This window comes from Tamandua tetradactyla, chromosome 1, assembly GCF_023851605.1.
Source record: "Tamandua tetradactyla isolate mTamTet1 chromosome 1, mTamTet1.pri, whole genome shotgun sequence".
Lineage (NCBI taxonomy): Eukaryota > Metazoa > Chordata > Mammalia > Pilosa > Myrmecophagidae > Tamandua > Tamandua tetradactyla.
In genome coordinates, this window is record NC_135327.1 from 189,033,566 (window position 1) to 189,057,698 (window position 24,133).

Genomic DNA, 24,133 nt, shown 5'->3' on the forward strand with positions numbered 1-24,133 from the left:
AGGGATAATACTTGCTGCTTCTTTAAAATGGAAGAGTCGGGAGGAGTGGCCCCCTTTTGCTATCTTAGAATGTTTAGAAGGATTGGAAGATTCAAAATTTGGGGGGCCATCAATCCCCATGTGCCCATCCCTGTTGTCAAGGTCCCATTCTTTCCTAACCAGGGCAAACCTTGGCAAAGTAGACCTGCATTGGTTGGGAGTATGGAATTACATGGAATTCAGCTACTCTTAATGATTAAATCCTTGCCCTGCCCACAGCTTTCTTTGTCCTCTTGCTGTAGGAGAGGAGTGACCCTTTTTGTGTTACAAGGAGGACTTCTGGCCCTCCCATTTAACTTTTAACTGATTAATACACTCAGCTCTGTGTTATCCTTTTTCCCAAAGCATCATGCGTGCTTGCATAGCACTGAATTCATTATTCTTGGAACAACTATGTCCCTATATTTCTCAGATATTGATATAATGTGTCAGCTCATGCATTTCCATCCAGAAATATGCCATCTCTGTTGACTGTTGGTGAAAGTTTTAACAATTAATATGCTTTCTCGTGCTTGGGACAATCTGCGTTGTACCTACCACCAGTGATGGGGTCCTTTTTGCTATCCAGGTGGTGGGTGATCCAGGTCCACAGGTTGAGATTCCCTTTGAAACAGAATCTGACATATAGATTTGCAAGCAGGGAATTTATTAGGGAGTGCACATGAAATCTATACCTGAGGAAGGAAGGGGAAGAAAGAAGGATTGGGCGCAGTGAGAATTTAGGTAGTAATGCATTCCCTTCAAGGCCTCAGGTAGTGATGCATTTCCAGGCCTCAGTTTTAGAGTTGGAATGGCCATTTAGAATTGTGGAGAGTGGAGGTAGAAGACCTTTATACAAAATTTCCATACCTGTTCCACTTGATCAGTCACTGTGTGAAGGCATACTCAGAAAGGGGGCATGATCTCGGATGAGAAAGCTTTCTTTAGCTGAGAGCAAACCCAGAAGGAGCTGAGAGCTGAGAGCTACCATCACTCAGCTCTCAGTGCAGCTTAGAGAATGAGCCCTTCATCTTTGGAGGAAGATCTGGTAGTATGTCACAATACTTAATATATGTATATTTTAAAAGAGATAATTCATTGGAGAAACATGAAAATAATTTCCCCCCCAACTATAGTTTCTTTTTTGGCTGTTGCCAACATACCATCATATATTGGGAACAATAACTCCTAATTGCAGATTCAGTTGATGGAGGAAATTGACATATTCTATAGTGCTTGTCTTTTATAGTCAAATCTTTAAAAAAGGAAAATACTATGATTACATGAAGGAAATACAATCCAAGTCAGAAGCATTTGTTTATAAATAGGTCAGCAATCATCATATTTATCTATAGTGCCAATAAGACAAGAACAGCTGCTTGTAATAGCCAACAGAGAAAAATGGGGTTTGTCTATAAAGACAGATTACCAAGTATTTTTAACCTTGTACAGATCTCCCAGTAGAAATTTCTAAAAGCTCAGTAGCTTTCTTCCATATATTTATCTGATTAAGGCCTTCCTGAAACTTCCTTGGGATTTTAAATAGCCCTTTCCACACCTCACATGAGAACTAGTTCAGTTCTTGTGCAACTCCAGAGCCCAGAAGCAATTTCTTACATAGCTTTTTAACTCTACCTGAATCAACTTTCTCATGCAGCTAGCTTACGTTGACTGATCCCATCAGCTGCTGCTAGAAGTTCACCAGCAATGAATCAAGGAGTTGTTTTAAAATGAGTTATAAGACCCTATATTAACTATTCATCATGTGGTTACTCATGTCAGAGATTGGTAGCTCAAACTTGTTTGTTAGAAATCCATGTGTTTATATTCAGATTTATACAATTATTTGAATATATTTATGGGTGACCTTGGCTCCCCTTTTCTCCCACTGATCTACCCCTTGCCAGAGGTTTCTGGGAAGGTGGACATTGTTAGGGTATTGCATTCAGTTCAATCTTATCAAAATGTGCATTTCTTGTTTTGATTTTTTTTTTTAGTCAATAAAGACTGTGGTGAAGGAGACAAGGCAGCTCAGAGCTTGTGGATGTACAGTGTGCTAATTTGAAACTATTATGTACTCCAGAAAAGCCATGTTTTAATCCTTGTTCAATCTTGTGGGGACAGACATTTCTTTTAATCCTGATTCAATACTGTGGGGTGTCAATTTTTTATTAGATTATCTCCATGGAGATGTGATGCATCCAATTGTGGGTGTGACTTTTAGATTATATGGAAATGTGGCTCTGCCCATTCAAGGTGGGTCTTGATTAGTTTACTGGAGTCCTTTAAAAGATGAAATATTTGAAGAAACCTTAGATGCAGATGCTTAGAGAACAGTTGTTTTAGAGCTGAAAGAGGCATGGATGTTTGGAGATGCTTGGAGTGCCAATAGAGAGAGCAGATTCCTAGATAAGGGCAGAACCCAGCAGATGTGCCATGTCCCTTCCCATGAGATGCTAAGCAAGCTGGAACCCAGAGTTGTGTCCAGGAGGGGCTAAGTGAAGGCCCTCAAATGCTTAGAGAGGAACCATTGGCATCAGAATCTGGAAGCAATGGAACTGGGAATAAGGACTGGCAGATGCCAGTCACCTGCCTTCCCAGCTGACAGAGGTGTTCCAGATGGCATCAGTCTTTCTTGAGTGAAGGTAACCTCTTATTGGTGTCTTAATGTGGACATTTTCATGGCCTTAGGACTATAAATTTGCAACTTATTAAATTCTCTTTTTAAAAGCTATTCCATTTCTGATATATTGCTTTCCAGCAGCTTTAGCAAAAAAATACATAGGGCATGGGTGTTTTGTTTTGTTTTGTTTTAATCTGTCATTGATAAAATCCCATTGGCATATAAAACTACTACAGATTGTCACATAGGGGCTTCACAGCCTAAGCCAACAGACTACTCTGTATTTTTAATTTTATTTATTTATTTGAATGCGTTACTTGTTTCTTATATGGGTGAATGGTTTTGCCAGTTCTTTAATGCTTGATTTGGGCAAGAATGGGAATGAAGCTATATTAGGCATTTTCCAAAATCAAAAGTAATTCTTTCTGTTCTAGTTTGCTAGCTGCTGGAATGCAACACACCAGAGATGGATTAGCTTTTAATAAAAGGGGATTTATTTTGTTAGTTCTTTGGAGGAAAGGCAGCTAACTTTCCACTGAGGCTCTTCCTTACGTGAAAGGCACAGGATGGTCTCTGCTGGTCTTCTCTCCAGGCCCCTGGGTTCCAACAACTTTCCCCAGGGTGACTTCTTTCTCCATCTCCAAAGGCCTGGGCTGAGCTGCAAGTACTGAGATGAGGAATGCCGAGCTGCTTAGGCTGTGCTACGTTGCGTTCTCTCATTTAAGCACCAGCCAATTAAGTCAAACGTCACTCACTGCAGCAGACATGCCTCCTAGCTGACTGCAGATGTAATTAGCCACAAATGAGGTTCACGTACATTTGCTTATGTCCGCGGCAACCAGTCTAGTTATGCTCACCTGGCCAAGTTGACAACCGAATCTAACTAACACAATTTCTTTTTAGTTAACCCTAATTTTCAGGATTTTTTTTTTAAGTAAAAGAGGCAGAAAATTCATAAAATTGAGAGACCTAGAAATCTGTCTTCCCATTATTTTTCTCACAAAACAATAATGCACAACACTCAGACACTGCTGTCCTGGTGTCAGTCCTCTCCTATTACATTGAACTATTTTTTTCCATATGTCTTTGCAGAACTGGACTCCCATTATTTGGGGCATGAATATAGAAGATTTTGCCCATTACCAGGCATCTGCCACACAGAGGAGAGACTTATAGCCTCTCTTATTTCAGAAATCGTTAGCATGGAGATAGCCAAACAATACTCTATTACTTCATTGCAGGCAGGTTTGGTAGAATCTTTTCTTTTCTTTATTAGCAGCAGGAAATAAAATCACAGAAACTTCAACATAGTCAAATGCACTTGCAACAAAATGCAATTAAATTTCTGAGGAAGGTACATGCAAACATAAGCACAAATATTTTGAGAATACTGTTAGCACTCCCAAATTGTTCTTTTTGGTTTTTTTTTCAGACACGAATAAGGTGTTATGCTTTTGGTAGGTGTTAAGGGGACAAAAGGTATATTATGTGGTATTTTATTAAATATCTGTTCAATCAGAAACTGTGAAAAATCAAGTGGAATGTATTGTGATTTATTTGTCAAAATTCAAGTCCAGCTTTAGATACATTGATATTATATGTCTAAATCTAAAATGTAATAGATCTTTGCTCAAAATGCATAAATCTCCTGTAAAGAATTTTTTGTTTATTTATGTATTGGTATGGTGAAATCAAGAAAATAATTATCTTAAGAAATGAGTGACTCAAACTTTATACTCAATTACCACTTAATTGAATGTAATCTATTTGGCAGCCTCAAATGATAGCATTATTGAATGTTCTAAAGTAGGAATTGAGATATTGTTTCATTCCTGAGCCTGGCAGGAATTACAGCTAAAATACTACACTATTGGGATCAAAGGCACTAAATTCATTATGGTAGAGTTATAAGAAGAACTTATTATGGAATATAATTCTCTGAAATCTTGCAGGAGTGAGAGAAGGTGAATAGGTTTGGAAGCCTTTACCATTGAAGAGTAAGAGAAGGAGGACATGAGGTAGCCTTAAGGAATCAATTCTGGGGGAATTTCATTATTCATAAAGAGAGACAATATAAGATGGACACTGACATCAACTGAATATAATCTTATAGATGTGAATGTTCAAATATGCTTAGGTTAATCATTGCTGTGCCATCATTAGACTTGACTTCATTATAATATGTACCAGATAATGACATTGTGGCAAAGGAGAACTGTGGCCTTCATCTACCTCTAATGCATGTATTATACTTCTTGGGAAACAGGAGTAAAGATGGTGTATTAGTTTGCTAAGCTGCCAGAATACAATATATCAGAAATAGAATGGCTTTTAAAAAGGGAATTTGATAAGTTACAAGTTAACAGTTCTAGTAACAAGAAAATGTCCAAACTAAGGCACCAACAAGAGGTTACCTTTGCTTAAGAAAGTTTTCTTCTCATCTGAGAAGGTATGTGGCTGGCATCTGCTGGTCCCTTCTCCTGGTCTCATTTGCTTTCAGTGTCTGTTTTCTGTTGGGTGTTCCTCACTTGGCATCTTTGGGCCTTCACCTTAGCTCTTCTGGAACACAACTCTGGGTTCTGGTTTGCTTAGCATTTCATGGGAAGGCACATGGTAACATCTGGGCTTTGCATCTCCGAACGTCTAGGTCTCATGTTTGCTCTGTTGGCTCTGTTCTCCGAGCATCAGCATCTGTGCCAGCTCTACGGTTTCTTCAAATGTTTCCCCTTTTAAAGGATTCCAATAAACTAATCAAGATCCACCTTGAATGGGTGGAGTCACATCTCCATCTAATCAAAATGTCACACTCACACTTGGGTGTACCACATCCCTGCGAAGATAATCTAATCAAAGTTTCCACCCTACAGGTGGAATCAGGATTCAAAGAAATGGCTGCCCTACAATATTAGATCAGGATTAAAACATGTCTTTTATAGGGTACATAATTGTTGGCTGCAGTTATAGCCCTAAGGAATGTTAAAGTAAAATGAGAGAGAGAAAGGGATCAGGGGATCCAGAGACATCAGTCTTCAGACAAGTTCATTCTCAACCAAGTACAAAATTATATACTAGCAAGAAAGGTGATAAAGGTTGTTTGCCTGCCAAAGCTACACAAGGCAAAAACAAGTTCCAGGAAGTAAATACTTCTAAGGCTAAGATGTTAATTTCCCTTAAGCAAGTCTCTTTCACACCTCATTGTGCTTTATCTGCATATCTCAGCTTCTATTGAAGTTCCAGATCCTGAAAGCTCAAGCCTGCATTTCCTCATAGACTTGTGTCAGCAAGCTTTAGGTTAAACATCAACCTTTAACTCCTACACATAATTATTTCGAATCAGCAGAGATGGCCACTGATTTGAGGGTTTGCTAGAAAGGTAGACTGCTGCTGGTTTTAGTTGGTTGTCTTATGAGCCACTGGACTCAAGGACTTCATATTTCCAGTGGGGATTAAAGAACAAGGGAAAGAGGTCATAAGAGTCAGCTGAGCTTATAGTTGGATCATGTGATGGAATCCCCCACTGACATATGCTAAATTGGAGCTGTTGGCAAGAGCACTTTCTGATGCAAATAAGCTGCTGGGATCACCAGATTCATATACTGCACATGAAAGAACAGAGTGGCTGCTTGGTATTCGTAGCCAGTCCACTTCTTACAACACTGATTTCATATGCTAGTGATGAAACTCATTTGTACAACTCAGATAGTAATGGCTGAATTTAGTTGAAGCCTCCTCTGAAGCTTGGACCCTAATCAGGAGTTATGCTTGCTGCTCTTTACTCACATAACTCTACTCATCCTCAGGTTTATGTCTTAACCTATAATCAATTTCTGGCCACTGGTTCTTTTGGTCCCTCTGTTTTCAGCTGAGCCATTGACTTGGACCCACCATCTCAATGGTCATGCTGACTTATTGGCATCTCTGGCTGTACTTTTCCTAATATACCCCATCAGCAGATGACTCTAATCTGCTTCTCAAACTATGGTTTAGTCGCGCTTTTGCCCAGTTTCTCCCCTAGAACAATTCCTTTTTGCCCTCCCTTAGATACTCAAAGTTGGTTCGGAAAATAAAAGGATTAGATGAGCCTTTCTTGCACATGTACTTCTTTATGTATCCTTTCCTGTTGGTGTTTCTTCATCTATTATTAGGACATTGTATTCTAAAATGTTTTTTTATAAAACTATTCTTAGTCCATGGGAAACACTCTCCATTTACATAAATTAGGCAAGGTAGAAGGTTGGTATGACTCTTTCTGGAGTTTCCATATTACATTAATAATAACTTCTTATATAGGTCCATAAGGTGGGCTCTAATCCTATTACTTAAATGAAAAATGGGAATACAATCAACTGCAGAAAAAGAATTTATCTAAATTAATTTTAGGTCTTCTATCAGATTAGTTTCCATTATGTTCTTTCATATTATTTTCCCTTATACCTTATATGTTCAGGCTCAAGTTTTTATTGTTATTTTTTAGAATTCCAAGCTCACAGAAAAGTTGTAAGAAAATTACAAAGAATTTTATATATTTTTTCCTAAACCATTGGAGAATAAATTGTAGACAGAAGATCCATCACTCCTGAAAATTTAATGAATATTTCATACAAAGCAGAAAGTTCTCCTATGTAACTACAATACGATTATCAACATGATGATGTTGATGTGAATACACTGCTACTGTCTTATTCTCAGACCACATCAACTTTGCCAATTGTCCCAATAATACTCTATATGGAAAAAGCACACAGTTTAGAATCCATTGTAATGTGTCTTCAGTATCTTTGAATCTGCAAGCACTCCTCAGCATTTCCTTAATTTTCATAAATGTGACATTTTTGAAGATTATGAGATGATTATTTTATAGAATTCACTTCAACTAATGTTTTTCTCTTGTTTCTTCATGGTTAGATTTAGGTTTATATCTTTGACAGGTATATCTTAGAAGAGATATTATGTTCTTTTCCTATCAAGTGGCATACAATTTTGATTTGTCCACATTACTGATAAGTTTGTTCACTTGATTAATGTGGTGTCTGCCAAGCTTCTCTGTAAATTACTTTTTTTTTCCTTTTGTGATGAATAAATATTTTTTGTGTGGGGGGGTTACTTTGAGACCATATAAATATCCTGTTCCCTGTCAAAATTTCAATTTATTTATTTTGATCTCAATTGATTCATAGTTTGCTATTTTATTCAATGGGTTATAATACATTATTATCATCTATTTTGATGCTCAAGTTCCAAGATTTGTCTATTTGTAGTGTTTCAAGTGCTTCCTTATCTTCTGGCACAGCAAGATGTTCAAGGCTCATCTTGTACTTTTCTTGCACAAGTCCTCAAATCATCTATTTCTCCAAGTATCTATTTCTCCTTTTAATGGAGAATGGTATTTGGAAACCAAGATCCAATCTGGGCATTAGATATGCTTGTTGCTATTGGGAAGTTGTTGCTCCCAGACCCTCTCAGTAGGGAATATATGCATGAATATATATAAGAACACACATTTACATATTTATATATTTCTGTGTTTGTTTATAACAAAAAGCATCAATTCACAACAATACCTTCAGTTTCAACCCAAAACTACAACTTTTATTTGAGTTTTCTCCCTTTCTATATGTGTGGCTCCTTTCTTTGACAATCAAAAAACAAATTCCCATTATATTCAATGTATTTATTCATTTGGTCACACTTCCTGCCACATATTAATCTGCTGTCATTGCCATTGCCTCTTTCCCTATAGGAATGCCCTCCTCACCCCACTTGCAGAGAAAAGTTCTACTTGAACGGTCTCCTCAGCATCCAGCAAACTAGGGCTATGACATTCTACAACATCTTGGGCTATCATCTTCTCATATCCACCCTTCCCACACCATCTATGCTCCAACACCCAGTGCTGGGTACATCCTACCTTGCATACATGCTTTCATCAACCTTAAGGTACCTGCTTATCACCCTGCTTGAGCTACCCTTAGGTATGGTTTGCCTCCTTACCACTTGGGTTCTCACGTTTACACTGGGCTGCACCCTGCACGTGGACACTCTTTACCCTAATTGGGCTGCAATATACTACGCTAGGATACCTTTCATTGTGGACACCCTCCCTACTCCTGCTAGCCTTGACATTCTCTCACAGTCACCATGACTCCCTATCCATCAGCCCCATCCCTGCACTCCTGCACAGATGCCTATCTCTCTTGCCCCAATGAATGTCTTATGGACTAAAAAGAGACAAGTAAAGGGAAGAAGAAGTGGAAGAAGAAGAGGAAAGCTTTACTTTTAATCTTGTTCTAATGTAATTCATGGTTTCTGGTAATTGATACCCAAAATGAGTTCTTAAGCCTTATTTTTCATAAATTTTGTCTCACCATAGCAGGACTTGAGTATATCTATAGACATGATAAAATCTAAATAAGCTTTATTTACATTTATTGCCTCGATTGCAAGAAAATAAAAATATGTGATATGAATAGAGATTACTAAGAAGTAAATGTGGGACCATGTTTTCTGCAAAGGTCCTGATTTTCATATAACCCCCTTTTCAAATCTCTATTTATCTAATATAAACATATGTATTTGGGAATGGGTGATGAGAAAAAATAAACTCTGGAAAATCACATGACTTATCATTGAGGAATATTATGAAATTTATTTCTCAAACAGAAACTATCTTAGGCATGCTCTAACAAATATTCACTAAAACATATAAAACTAGAGCAATAAACTGGTTTATGTAGACATTTTACAGCACATATTTTGCAATGTTACATTCTCTGCACACAAGAAATCTTTCTAGCTCAACTGTTTTGCAGCTGTTCAACAATGGTTTGAAACCTGGTTAAACCTAAATGTCTTAAAATAATTTGGTTAATTTGGTTAGTTGGTTAATTTTTCTTTAAGAAAGCTATTTCTTTTTTTTATTAATTAAAAAAATTAACTAACACAACATTTAGAAATCATTCCATTCTACATATACAATCAGTAATTCTTAATATCATCACATAGATGCATATTCATCGTTTCTTAGTACATTTGCATTGATTCAGAAAAAGAAATAGAAAGACAACAGAAAAAGAAATAAATGATAATAAAGAGAAAAAAATAAAAATAAATAAAAAAAGAAAAAAGAAAAAAAGAAGAAGAAAAAAAATATACCTCAGCTGCAGCTTCATTCAGTGTTTTAACCTAATTACATTACAATTAGGTAGAATTGTGCTGTCCATTTTTGAGTTTTTGTATCCAGTCTTGTTGCACAGTCTTTATCCCTTCAGCTCCAATTACTCATTATCTTACCCTATTTCTATTTCCTGATGGTCTCTGTTACCAATGACATATTCCAAGTTTATTCTCTAATGTCGGTTCATATCAGTGAGACCATACAGTATTTGTCCTTTAGTTTTTGGCTAGTCTCACTCAGCATAATGTTCTCTAGGTCCATCCATGTTATTACATGCTTCATAAGTTTATTCTTCTTTCAAGCAGCATAATATTCCATCATATGTATATACCACAGTTTGTTTAGCCACTCGTCTGTTGATGGATATTTTGGCTGTTTCTATCTCTTTGCAATTGTAAATAATGCTGCTATAAACATTGGTGTGCAAATGTCCATTTGTGTCTTTGCCCTTAAGTCCTTTGAGTAGATACCTAGCAATGGTATTGCTGGGTCATATGGCAATTCGATATTCAGCTTTTTGAGGAACCACCAAACTGCCTTCCATAGTGGTTGCACCATTTGGCATTCCCACCAACAGTGGATAAGTGTGCCTCTTTCTCCGCATCCTCTCCAGCACTTGTCATTTTCTGTTTTGTTGATAATGGCCATTCTGGTGGGTGTGAGATGATATCTCATTGTGGTTTTGATTTGCATTTCTCTAATGGCCAGGGACATTGAACATCTGTTCATGTGCCTTTTGGCCATTTGTATTTCCTCTTCTGAGAGGTGTCTGTTCAAGTCTTTTTCCCATTTTGTAATTGGATTGGCTGTCTTTTTGTTGTTGAGTTCAACAATCTCTTTATAAATTCTGGATACTAGACCTTTATTTGATATGTCATTTCCAAATATTGATTCCCATTGTGTAGGCTGTCTTTCTACTTTCTTGATGAAGTTCTTTGATGCACAAAAGTGTTTAATTTTGAGGAGTTCCCATTTATTTATTTCCTTCTTCAGTGCTCTTGCTTTAGGTTTGAGGTCCCTAAAACCACCTCCAATCGTAAGATTCATAAGATATCTCCCTACATTTTCCTCTAACTGTTTTATGGTCTTAGACCTAATGTTTAGATCTTTGAACCATTTTGAGTTAACTTTTGTATAGGGTGTGAGATACGGGTCCTCTTTCATTCTTTTGCATATGGATATCCAGTTCTCTAGGCACTATTTATTGAAGAGATTGTTCTGTCTCAGGTGAGTTGGCTTGACTGCCTTATCAAAGATCAAATGTCCATAGATGAGAGGGTCTATATCTGAGCACTCTATTCGATTCCATTGGTTGATATATCTATCTTTATGCCAGTACCATGCTGTTTTGACCACTGTGGCTTCATAATATGCCTTAAAGTCAGGCAGTGTGAGACCTCCAGCTTCATTTTTTTCCCTCAAGATACTTTTACCAATTCGGGGCACCCTGCCCTTTCAGATAAATTTGCTTATTGGTTTTTCTATTTCTGAAAAATAAGTTGTTGGGATTTTGATTGGTATTGCGTTGATCTGTAAATCAATTTAGGTAGAGTTGACATCTTAACTATATTTAGTCTTCCAATCCATGAACACAGTATGCCCTTCCATCTATTTAGGTCTTCTGTGATTTCTTTTAACAGTTTTTTGTAGTTTTCTTTGTATAGGTCTTTTGTCTCTTTAGTTAAATTTATTCCTAAGTATTTTATTCTTTTAGTTGCAATTGTAAGTGGAATTTGTTTCTTGATTTCCCCCTCAGCTTGTTCATTGCTAGTGTATAGAAGCACTACAGATTTTTGAATGTTGATCTTGTAACCTGCTACTTTGCTGTACTCGTTTATTAGCTCTCGTAGTTTTGCTGTGGATTTCTCTGGGTTTTCGATGTATAGTATCATATCATCTGCAAACAGTGATAGTTTTACTTCTTCCTTTCCAATTTTGATGCCTTGTATTTCTTTTTCTTGCCTAATTGCTCTGGCTAAAACCTCCAACACGATGTTGAATAACAGTGGTGATAATGGACATCCTTGTCTTGTTCCTGATCTTAGGGGGAAAGTTTTCAATTTTTCCCCATTGAGGATGATATTAGCTGTGGGTTTTTCATATATACCCTCTATGATTTTAAGGAAGTTCCCTTGTATTCCTATCTTTTGAAGTGTTTTCAACAGGAAAGGATGTTGAATCTTGTCAAATGCCTTCTCTGCATCAATTGAGATGATCATGTGAATTTTCTGCTTTGATTTGTTGATATGGTGTATTACACTAATTGATTTTCTTATGTTGAACCATCCTTGCATACCTGGGATGAATCCTACTTGGTCATGATGTATAATTCTTTTAATGTTTTGCTGGATTCGATTTGCTAGAATTTTGTTGAGGATTTTGCATCTATATTCATTAGAGAGATTGGTCTGTAGTTTTCTTTTTTGGTAATATCTTTGCCTGGTTTTGGTATGAGGGTGATGTTGGCTTCATAGAATGAATTAGGTAGCTTTACCTCCACTTCAATTTTTTTGAAGAGTTCGAGCAGGATTGGTACTAATTCTTTCTGAAATGTTTGGTAGAATTCACATGTGAAGCCGTCTGATCCTGGACTCTTCTTTTTGGGAAGCTTTTGAATGACTGATTCAATTTCTTTACATGTGATTGGTTTGTTGAGGTCATCTATTTCTTCTTGAGTCAAAGTTGGTTGTTCATGCCTTTCTAGGAACTTGTCCATTTCATATACATTGTTGTATTTGTTAGCATAGGGTTGTTCATAGTATCCTGTTATTACCTCCTTTATTTCTGTGAGGTCAGTGGTTATGGCTCCTCTTCCATTTCTGATCTTATTTATTTGTATCCTCTCACTTCTTCTTTTTGTCAATCTTGCTAAGGGCCCATCAATCTTGCTGATTTTCTCATAGAATCAACTTCTGGTCTTATTGATTTTCTCTATTGTTTTCATGTTCTCAATTTCATTTATTTCTGCTCTAATCTTTGTTATATCTCTCCTTTTGCTTGCTTTGGGGTTAGTTTGCTGTTCTTTCTTCAGTTCTTCCAAGTGGACAGTTAATTCGTGAGTTTTTGCCTTTTCTTCTTTTCTGATATAGGCATTTAGGCCAATAAATTTCCCTCTTAGCACTGCCTTTGCTGCGTCCCATAGGTTTTGATATGTTGTGTTTTCATTTTCATTCACCTTGAGATATTTACTAATTTCTCTTGTAATTTCTTCCTTGACCCACTGGTTGTTTAAGAGTGTGTTGTTGAGCCTCCACGTATTTGTGAATTTTCTGGCACTCTGCCTATTATAGATTTCCAACTTCATTCCTTTATGATCTGAGAAAGTGTTGTGTATGATTTCAATCTTTTTAAATTTGTTGAGACTTGCTTTGTGACCCAGCATATGGTCTATCTTTGAGAATGATCCATGAGCACTTGAGAAAAAGGTGTATCCTGCGGTTGTGGGGTGTAATGTCCTATAAATGTCTGTTAAGCCTAGTTCATTTATTGTAATATTCAAATTCTCTGTTTCTTTATTGATCCTCTGTCTAGATGTTCTGTCCATTGATGAGAGTGGTGAATTGAAGTCTCCAAATATTATGGTAGATGTGTCTGTTTCCCTTTTCAGTATTTGTAGTGTATTCCTCATGTATTTTGGGGCATTCTGATTCAGTGTATAAATATTTATGATTGTTATGTCTTCTTGTTTACTTGTTCCTATTATTAGTAGATAGTATCCTTCTTTGTCTCTTTTAACTGTTTTACATTTGAAGTCTAATTTGTTGGATAGGCGTATAGTTACTCCTGCTCTTTTCTGGTTGTTATTTGCATGAAATATCTTTTCCCAACCTTTTACTTTCAACCTATGTTTATCTTTGGGTCTAAGATGTGTTTCCTGTAGACAGCATATAGAAGGAGCCTGTTTTTTAATCCATTCTGCCAGTCTCTGTCTTTTGATTGAGGAATTCAGTCCATTAACATTTAGTGTTATTACTGTTTGGGTAATACTTTCCTCTACCATTTTGCCTTTTGTATTATATATATCATATATACTTTTCCTTCTTTCTACACTCTTCTCCACACCTCTCTCTTCTGTCTTTTTGTATCTGACTCTAGTGCTCCCTTTAGTATTTCTTGCAGATCTGGTCTCTTGGTCACAAATTCTCTCAGTGACTTTTTGTCTGAAAATGTTTAAATTTCTCCCTCATTTCTGAAGGACAATTTTGCTGGGTATAGGAGTCTTGGTTGGCAGTTTTTCTCTTTTCGTAATTTAAATATGTCATCCCACTGTCTTCTTGCCCCTATGGTTTCTGCTGAGAAATCTACACATAGTCTTATTGGGTTTCCCTTGTATGTGATGGATTGTTTTCCTCTTGCTGCTTTCAATTCCTCTCTTTCTCTTTGACCTCTGACATTCTAACTAGTAAGTGTCTTAGAGAACACCTATTTGGATCTATTCTCTTTGGGTGCATTGCACTCCTTGGATCTGTAATTTTAAGTCTTTCATAAGAGTTGGGAAATTTTCAGTGATAATTTCTTCCATTAGTTTTTCTCCTCCTTTTCCCTTCTCTTCTCCTTCTGGGACACCCACAACACATATATTTGTGCCCTTCATATTATCATTCAATTCCCTGAGCCCCTGCTCAAAGTTTTCCATTCTTTTCCCTATAGTTTCTGTTTCTTTCTGGATTTCAGATGTTCCATCCTCCAGTTCACTAATTCTATCCTCTGTCTCTTTAAGTTTACCATTGTAGGTTTCCATTGTTTTTTTCATTTCTTCTAATGTATCTTTCATTCCCATAAGTTCTGTGATTTGTTTTTTCAGACTTTCCATTTCTTCTTTTTGTTGATCCCTTGCCTTCTTCATGTCCTCCCTCAATTTATTGATTTGGTTTTTGAAGAGGTTTTCCATTTCTGTTCGTATATTCAGAATTAGTTGTTTCAGCGCCTGTATCTCATTTGAACTATTGGTTTGTTCCTTTGACTGGGCCATATCTTCAATTTTCCTGGTGTGATTTCTTATTTTTTGCTGGTGTCTGAACATTTAATCAGATTTCCCTGAGTGTGAGACCCAGCAGGTTGAAAGATTTTCCTGTGAAGTCTCTGGACTCTGCTTTTTTTTATCCTGCCCAGTACGTGGTGCTTGTCTGTCTGCGGGTCCCACCAGCAAAAGATGTTGTGGCTCCTTTATTAATGCCACTATTGGTGTTTGGTTGGACCCAGTCCCTGTCACTGTCGGAAACTCCCTCCTTTCCCTCTCGGCAGCCACCTGTGGGGGAGTGGTGTCGGTTGCTGGTCGCCATGGCCTGGAGAACTCGCCACTGGACTGGGAAGCCACCTGTGGGTGAGGGGCACTGGTTGCAGGCCGCTGCGGCCTGGGAAACTCGCCGATCCAAGACCCGCCGCCGGACCGGGAAGCTGCCCATGGGGTGGGGTGCCGGTCGCTGGCCGCCGTGGCTTGGGGAGCCTGCTGATCTGAGACTCATAGCCAGTCGGGAAGCCGCCCGCGAAAGAGGGGCGCCGGCCGCTGCAGCTTGGGAAACTTGCCTCTCCGAGACTCTCAGCCGGTCCGTGAAGGAGGGAGGGAGGGGCGCCGGCCACCAGCTGCCGCGGCCCGGGGAAGCGCGTGCCGCTCGGGGCACTCACCACAGCGGAGTCTCGCAGACGGTCTAGCCAGTCCAGACTGGGGTACGCTGTGTGTCCATTCCCTGCCGTGGCCCCGGGAGCTGTTCTGCACTGTTTCTGGTCACCTAGTAGTTGCTCTGGAGGAGAAACTAAGATGTGCGTAACTTACTAAGCCGCCATCTTGGTCCCCTCTCCAGAAAGCTATTTCTTAATAGCAAATATGCAGTCATTAAATGTCAGTTTAACTTTTAATATCATGTTTTTTTCTCTTCAGTGAGGATAGATGGGGGCCACTTTTCATTTGTGCTCAAACAAAAATTGATTCTAAGCAAACTCAGTGAAAGTCTGGGAATGAAAGGGTTTAACATGGCTGTAAAGTAGTGTGACAACAACAAAAAGACTGACTGCAGATTTGCTTTCCAAGAACCCTCTTCTTCTTCCCCTCATTTTCAAATTAAACACATTGAGTATTGCCTTGCAGCTGTAAAAGCCTGCCTTTCTGTCAGGGAGACTCTCGCTCACCAGTTTTCTGTCAGGTAGAAACTATAGAAAGCCCCACTAAAACAGCCTTCTCCTGCTCCCTGATGCTGTTTTCAGTGTTCCTCACAGGATGTTATTCTCTTCAAGGCCAGACATGAATGATCTCCTTACCACCACCACCAACCTGAACTCAAGACTCAGCTTGGAAACACTATTTATAATTTCTTAATCATTTCCTCTCCTCTCTTTTCCAATCCACTAACAGATAACTTAAGCACCAACAAATTGCTTGGAATAGTGATGGGTACCATGGAAGAGACTGAAGGGATATAAATATGGACTCTGCCCTATAAATCACCATTTAATGAGGAGACAGAGCCGACATGCATGGCACATGACACCAATAAAAGAAAATTTATTAGTGTTAGATTTTAGTTTGGGTTAATGTTCTTATGGCCAATAATTGTAAGTCCTGTGGCTGCAGAATTAATGAGGTCCAAATATTGTATTTTTTTCATTATAGAAAAAGTGATGGTTTCCTTTTCATTGACAAAAAACCTTTCATGATGACAAGACAAAAAAAATTGTGTAAAGTTTTGGTTTTCATATGACAGAAAGTTGACAAAATGTAAAAATGACTGATTTTAGTTATTGTCATGTGTGTCTGAGCTAGTTAATACATATTTTTAAAATATTTTATTGAAAAACTTTATACATACAAAGTCTATACATGGTGTACAGTCAATGGCTCACAATATCATCACATAGTTGTGTGTTCATCACCATGATCGCATTTTTTTTTTTTTTACATGGGCGGGCTCCGGGAAGTGAACCTGGATCTCCAGCATGGTAGCGAGAACTCTACCTGCTGAGCCACTGGCCCACCTACCATGATCACTTTTAGCACATTTGCATCACTCCAGGAAAGCAAATGAAAAAAAAATACATCCCATACCTGTTGCCCCTTCCTTTCATTGACCACTAGTATTTCCATCTACCTAATTTATTTTCCCTTTATCCTCTCTATTACTTATTTATTTTTATCCATATTTTTTTACTCATCTATCCCTGGATAAAAAGAGCATCAGACACAAGTTTTTCACAATCACACAGACACATTGTAAAAGCTATTATCTTCATACAATTGTCTTTAAAGTTAGTATATAGATGATAAAATAAATATAAGTATATTTAAAAATCCATTATATCCCTATTACATAGGTAGTTTTTTGGCCCTCTTTTCACCAACCACTATTTTGTACTCATAATTAAGATTTTCACATAATATGTTTTCTAGTGATGATAATGACCTAAAATACTAACACACATTATTAAAGTATACTGAATTTGAAAATATTTTTATTAAAATATAAATACATTTTAGAGTGTTTTATCCTAAAATATTTTATTACTTAAAATTATTATAATAAATGGATAATTAAAAGTTTAGCAATTATAATTAATAAATATGAAAAGTTTAAATCACCATTGAAATAAAATAAAATTTTATTTTTTTGAAAATTTAATTAAATCTTATTAAATATTATGAATTCTAGCATACAACGCCCATCTAATTGTCCCTGTAAAAATTTGCATATTTCATGCATGCTATATCAATAAATAACTTTTGTAAATAAAGAAATTTAAGAATATGATAGTTTTCAACATAGCAAAATGTCTTTAGTCACTATAGGTAATTGTTACAAATGCCATGCTAAATTATTAATACTTCTACAGGTAAAATTGAGCAGGAATTGAAACCAGAAAATGAATAATTGACACTCCTGGGAAATGATACTTTGTTATGCAAGTCTATCGCAACCATATAAACTGAGTTTAAGGATTGGATGCTAATTTGTCTTGTCTTTTACCAAAGCACTTCTGCTTACATGCCCTGTGCTTTAAAGCAGTATTTATAACAAATGTGGGCAGATCCCTACCCAAATCACTCTCTATATTCCCCTGCAGTCATCTGCACCCTAGGGGAAGAAATGGGAAGCATTGCTCTGTGTCCTTGGTGGTGTTAGTTACAAAAGTGTAAGTTTAGGTTATGCATTGCCATCAGACAGTATTCATCACTGAATTCTGAGTGATTCAGGTACTCACATGTTCTTTAACATACGTGTGTGTGTGTTTGCCTGTGATACATTGTCCCTTTAAAGCTCAAAACCCTGGGCTTGGACGCTTCTTGCCTCTATATGAGGTGGTCTCTAGCAATTTAGGAACTGAAGACATCAATGAAATTAGGACAAGACTTTGTAGACAGGATGCAAAGTGAGCCTAGCCTTAAAGGATATGTAGAATTTAAACTGGAAAACTGTAGAGGGAAAGAGCATTCTAGGCAGAGGTAAAATCATAAATACTAAGAACAAATTTATTGTGACAAATAATAGGACCTGCTTGACTAGATAAGAGAATTTCTGTGAAAAGTAGGAAAGAAATGATATTAACGTTCATGGAAATAGAAACTACATGAAAGAAAAAGGAGTTTGATTTTACATAATAGGTAACGGGTTCATGTTGGCAGTAACATATTAATAGTAGTGTTTGGGGGATGATAATGTCTGGAAGTGCAAAAAGATATTGACAAAAGAAGAAATCTGAGAAAGAGAGAGCTGTTAGAAATCTACTGCAATAAATTTTAGTGGGTTTGACAAAGGCTAGGGTAGGATGCTGGCTAATGGTAGGGCTGGAAAAGGATGGATAAATCTTTGGAATGTAATAGAAAGAGAATGGCCAAGGTCAGGTTTGTTATTTTCTTGCAAATTCTAATCTTAAAATGAAAAAAAAAAATAGGAAAGTCCTTTTAATTGAAGACTTACTGATTTCTATGTTTAAACTGAGTATACGAGAGGGGTGTGTGGTGTGTGTTGTGTGTGTGTGTGTGTCTTTGTGTGTATGTGTTGGTGGTTGGGGTGACGCAGAGGTGGGTACAAGGGTTGAATAAAGCCAGGGACAATGGAATAAACTCTCCTTTTGCACATTCATCAATGGATTTCATGTCATATACTTAAGCAATTTCACTGCTACACTTCTTTGCCAGCTTTGCCAAATCTTTTGCTTGAACTGTCATGTCCTCCATGGCCTTAAATGCAAAGCTAAAAGCTACAGAAAGAAAATTTGAAGACAATAATCTAATAGGTTTACGGATCAAGGATTTTAAACCAGTTTTTTGACCAAGGGATAGAAGCAAAAAATGATTCATCATTTGAATCTACTTAACTCAGTTTAACTATTTTTCTAATTGTGTCCCAAGCAGGTCAAGTTCTTCCTAAAGGCCTAAATCAGGCTGTATGACATTTCAGGCCTCTGATGAGTTAGTGTTGGAGAGTGAATCATGTAACTCACAAAAGACATTTTCAGATATTACCCTGTGTTCCTGTGCATGTGCAGCCATTTGTAAATAGGACCTTTGAAAATGATATTTGTGGTTAATGTGTGGATTCATTTGTGAATAGGATCTTTGAAGATCCTACTTAGATGAGGCCAAATCGAATCAGTCTTAATTCTTATGACTGGAATCCTCAAAGGCAGAGGAAATTTGAATACAGTCGGTCGGAAAAAGCCATGAGAGGAGTCTAAGGAAACATCACCATGTGGTGAAGACAGAACCACAAGCCAAGGAAGCCCAGGGATTGCCACAAGCCAGCATCAGAATTCTATCAATGCTGGAGAAAGCATGGCCTGTTGAGATCTTTATTTTGAGTTTTTAGTCCCCAAAAACATGAGACAGCAAATTTCCATTCTTTGAGCCAACCCATGGTGTGGTTTTTGTCATAGCAATCCTGGCAAACTAAGATACATATTATTGGTTTTATTCTAGGAATTTTAGAATATTTTGTCAATGTGTACTTAGTTTTTCTATCATGCCAGGCCAAGAGGTATACTTTTCAAAAAGTCAAAGGGTTTTGTCTGTCCTGGGCTATGAGTAGATATCAGTTTAGGGAACTGTATTTAAAAGTTTGTGATAAACTTCTACCCATAAATTTTTATTTTCTTCTGCCCTGCTCACATATTGCTTTTTTCATTCCATAAATTGGCTAACTGGAGTAGAAGACTTATTTAACTTTGTACTTAAAAAAAATTAAATTGTATTTAACTTTAAATTTGCATGTCTGTATTTTTCACATTTGACTTCTAAATGAAGAACTTTATTATGAAGAAGTAAAGCATGTTTCAGAATTACTACTTGAAATCTCAGAAAATGTCTGTGGCATTAAAATAACTTATGTGAATATGAATACAAGATAAGTTTGTTATAGGTAAACTAGTAGATTAGTTTTATATAAGGCTATTAAAGGAAAGTTAAATATATGTGTATCTGTATATATATACATATCTATGTGTTTATATAGAGACATACATACCTTCATACGTACAAATGCAAAGCAGTTTAGAAAGAAGTTATGTAATTCATAAGCAATATTATTTTCCTGCAATGGTTTTCAGCATTACATTATCTCCTCCAGGAGACCTCAAACCAAATCTATAATTTTTTTTAGCTCTTTATTTGCAATAACTTCCTACCAGGCACTAGATCATATTATGCAACTTTATGATATGGAAATAACTGGGGACATCTACATTATGTTAGACTTCTTTATATTAGGAAAGTATATGGCAGACCGACTCCTTGTCATGAACCTTGTGTGAAAAGCTTGTACTGTGAACTCATCCTGACAGGTTATTCATAACTGTTAAGTTCATATTTTTTGAGAGGGCAGTTTTTAAGGGGTAGACAATATATAATTTACTAGCTCCTCTAAGAGAGATGGTATTGATGTTTGTCTTAGGTTAGGAATTCATTGAAGTCCCAGTGGAAAACTGCTCATAGCATAATAAAGAGTAGAATTTGGATTAATGAAGGCCAAGATCAGAAAATATTTCCTTTGTCAGTCTCAGGAGAGTAATAAAGTTTGGCAATAGGGTCCAGGAATGATATTTTAGCAAAGAAAGAAGTCATTTTGGTTTGGGAAGCTGATTGGAATTAGAGAGTGAAAGCCAAGTTACTGAGAATTGGGGAAAAAACAGTTTTTGAAATAGACTGATTAATATTATAGGGTATTCCTATCAGAACTGAGGGATCATAATAAAGCCAGTTGTAGAAGACTTCTCTTTTCGTGCTTGCCTGGATCACAAGCCATGGTCCCCAACCCTTTCTGGTCTATCCTGGATATGCAGAATGCAGCTGTATCATCTGAAGCTTGTCCCTTGCCCATAGCTTGCGGATCTAGGCACGGACACTTGAACCATGATGGATCAATTAGATTCTCTTTCCTAGGTGTTTGGAATTTGGACCTGAGTGACACAGAGACAGAAATTTGGAATGGAGTTAATATCAGTCTTCTAAAGAAGAAACCTTTGGACTCCTAGTTTTGAGGTTACAGAGTGCTTGGACTCCCTGTCACTCCTATGACATGAATGTTTATATCTTCCTTGAATTGTGAGGCAAATTAGAATCCATAACATGGATAGCATTTTTTTCCCCCTTATGTTAACCAGAATTGGGTTCTCTTATTTGAAATCCAAAAGAGGCTTAATAGACTTTTCATATCGGTTGAATACTAGATTCTATAAACTGTAATTTCTGCAATATCTTACATAGTACAAACTACATCATCATTATTTTTCTCCATTTTTCTGAGTCATCATATTTTAAAAATTTTAAATTTTATTTGATTATGAGTCTTTATAGTTTAAGAATTTACATATTTTTCAGATTTTAGCACACTTTTAAGAATCCTGAAACTTGAATACATCTTATAACCAATCATGTGTCCTAAGTTAATTAGACATAGTAAATAAAATAATGATGTCTAGAAGTGACTTCTTAGATTCTATGAAATCTTAGATCAGTAAAATATGTTAGCTTTGTTTGTCTTTGAGAAATGTATTCACTCAGTGAGGTGATGTTCTGTGGAGAAATAGAGTTCATTTCTGGCCATTAGGGGTAAGGGAGCTTGTTTTCCTCTCAATGGAAACAATTCAGACAGGTTCCAGTTTTTGGAGTGAGATGTTATATAGGGTGGGACTCTGGCTTACTTCCTGAAGCTCATCAAATAGTATACAATTGGAAGGAGCCAGCCTTAATTTCAACAAGAATAAATTGGACTCCTTAGAAGTTATGTATTATTATGAAAATGTTGCTAAAATAATAATACAAGGTGGGCCATGGTGGCTCAGCAGTCAGAGTTCTCGCTTGCCAGGCTGGAGACTTGGGTTCAATTCCCAGTACCTGTCCATGTTAAAAAAAAATACATATATATAATAATAGTAATAATACAAAGAAAACCAAAATGCATCTTTAGCATGGTGGAGTGTATGAAAGATAGTAAAGAGAAGTTTCAGGATGTTTCATATATAGCCCATAGATCAGTAGTTTTGTTTTGCCTCTTTTTTAATGCTGATTTTGGTTAATTGGCTCATTTAGGAATCTAATGGAAACTATATATGTCCTGTTTCAGGGAAACCCTCTCAGTGAAGGAATTTACTGCACAGGGTGTTTATTAAGGATGCTCTTAAATCAATACAAGTAAGCGGAAAACAGATTTGGTTAGAGGAAGAGGAAGGAGTTGGGTTATCAAACCCAACTTTGATCAGTCATTAGATGCAGACTACTCTGAGATAGAGCTGCGACTATTGTAGGATTTGGTGCCCCCTACCCAGAGGTATTGGGAACTTCCTCAGACATCTATTTCAAGATAGTTTCTTAAAAAGAACACAGTTGTTGAATTCAGATAGTGCTGGATGCAAATATCCAGCCTAGCACCACTTGGGTATCTAGTTTTCCAGGGCTGCTGTGACAAACCACATACTGGTTGGCTTAAATAACAGGAATTTACTGCTTCAGTTTTTGGAGACTAGAAGTCCAACATGAAGGTATCAGCAGATCATGCTTTCTCCAAAATCTATAGCATTCTGGTACTGGCTCTCCAACCATTCTCCTCAAATGGAAATCTCTCTCTTTCTGTCTCCTCCTCTGGTTCCTACTTCTGTGTCCAATTTCATTTGCTTATATATTATATAATATATCCCATATAAATTTGTTGGGAGAAAAAGGAAATGTGATGTATATAAATGCTTAGCTGAATGAATGACAGTGTTAAATGTTCAGTGAATGTTATTTTTTTTCAGTCTATTCATTATTGCAAGAGCAGTGACTCTAGAGGTTTCTGAAATCACTTTAGCATTTTGGATTTTGGTTAGGGTCTCTTACACCCCCCAAAATAATCTATTTCATAAAAGAAAACTGAGATAGTGCAGAGTTTTAGCAGTTGCAACAACTTTATTTTGCAATCAAAGATGGGACTCAATGGAAGGGAAACAGAACTATCATTGAAGATGAAATAATATGATGGCAACTGCTTAAAGAGCACTTTATACTAGCACAACAATTGAAAGAGTCAGGGAGTCCTTTTTTTTTTTTTAGGGAGTCCATTTTATTAGCCTTAGAACCTAGTTAGAAATGACCATTTCTTCAATTTATTTCACTTAAACACAAATATCTGAGTGTCAAGCTTAGACTTGAGGGCCTAGACAGCATATTCCGGGGTACTAAACTTGACTTTCTTTTCCTAGTAATCCCTGAATACAGAACCAGCATTACCTAAGAAAGAAGTCATGTGGAAAGAAAATAATGTAAAAATTTTAAATAGAGAAGGTAAAGAAAAAAACCTAGCAACAACTCTTCATGTAGTTGAAATGAGGGAAGGCAAGTTAATGTAAATTGAAGACAAAAGTCAGAACTTCCAGGATAGTATACCTTTGTAATGTTTTCATTAAAATTCTAGTTTCAGTATACATAAACATACTGTAATTTCATCTTCCTGCATTAACGGTTTACAGTTAGGGCAGCCTCCTTTGCATATAGATAATATAAACTTAAATATAAAGCAAATTCAAATATATGACAGGTCCCCTGTTTTACTAAAGACAATATCACCTTCAAAAGTTTTCTGGCTAATGGGACCATTGAGAAGAAACAAACCTTTGGTCTTGGAGATATGGCCTTGGGGGTCTTCTCCTTCTTTTTCCTCTCCCTGTGATCTGACAGCAATGTCCAAGGCTGATTTTTCACATTAATATGCATACTTTTTTTTTTTTAGGTGATCCAAGACTATTTCTCTGCCTGAAGATCCCTTGTTATATTGTTTCATAGAAGACTAGATATTCCTCCTCTTGGACTAGTCTATAAATAGGTGACGCTTTATGGGACCAGGTTTCCCACAATTGGG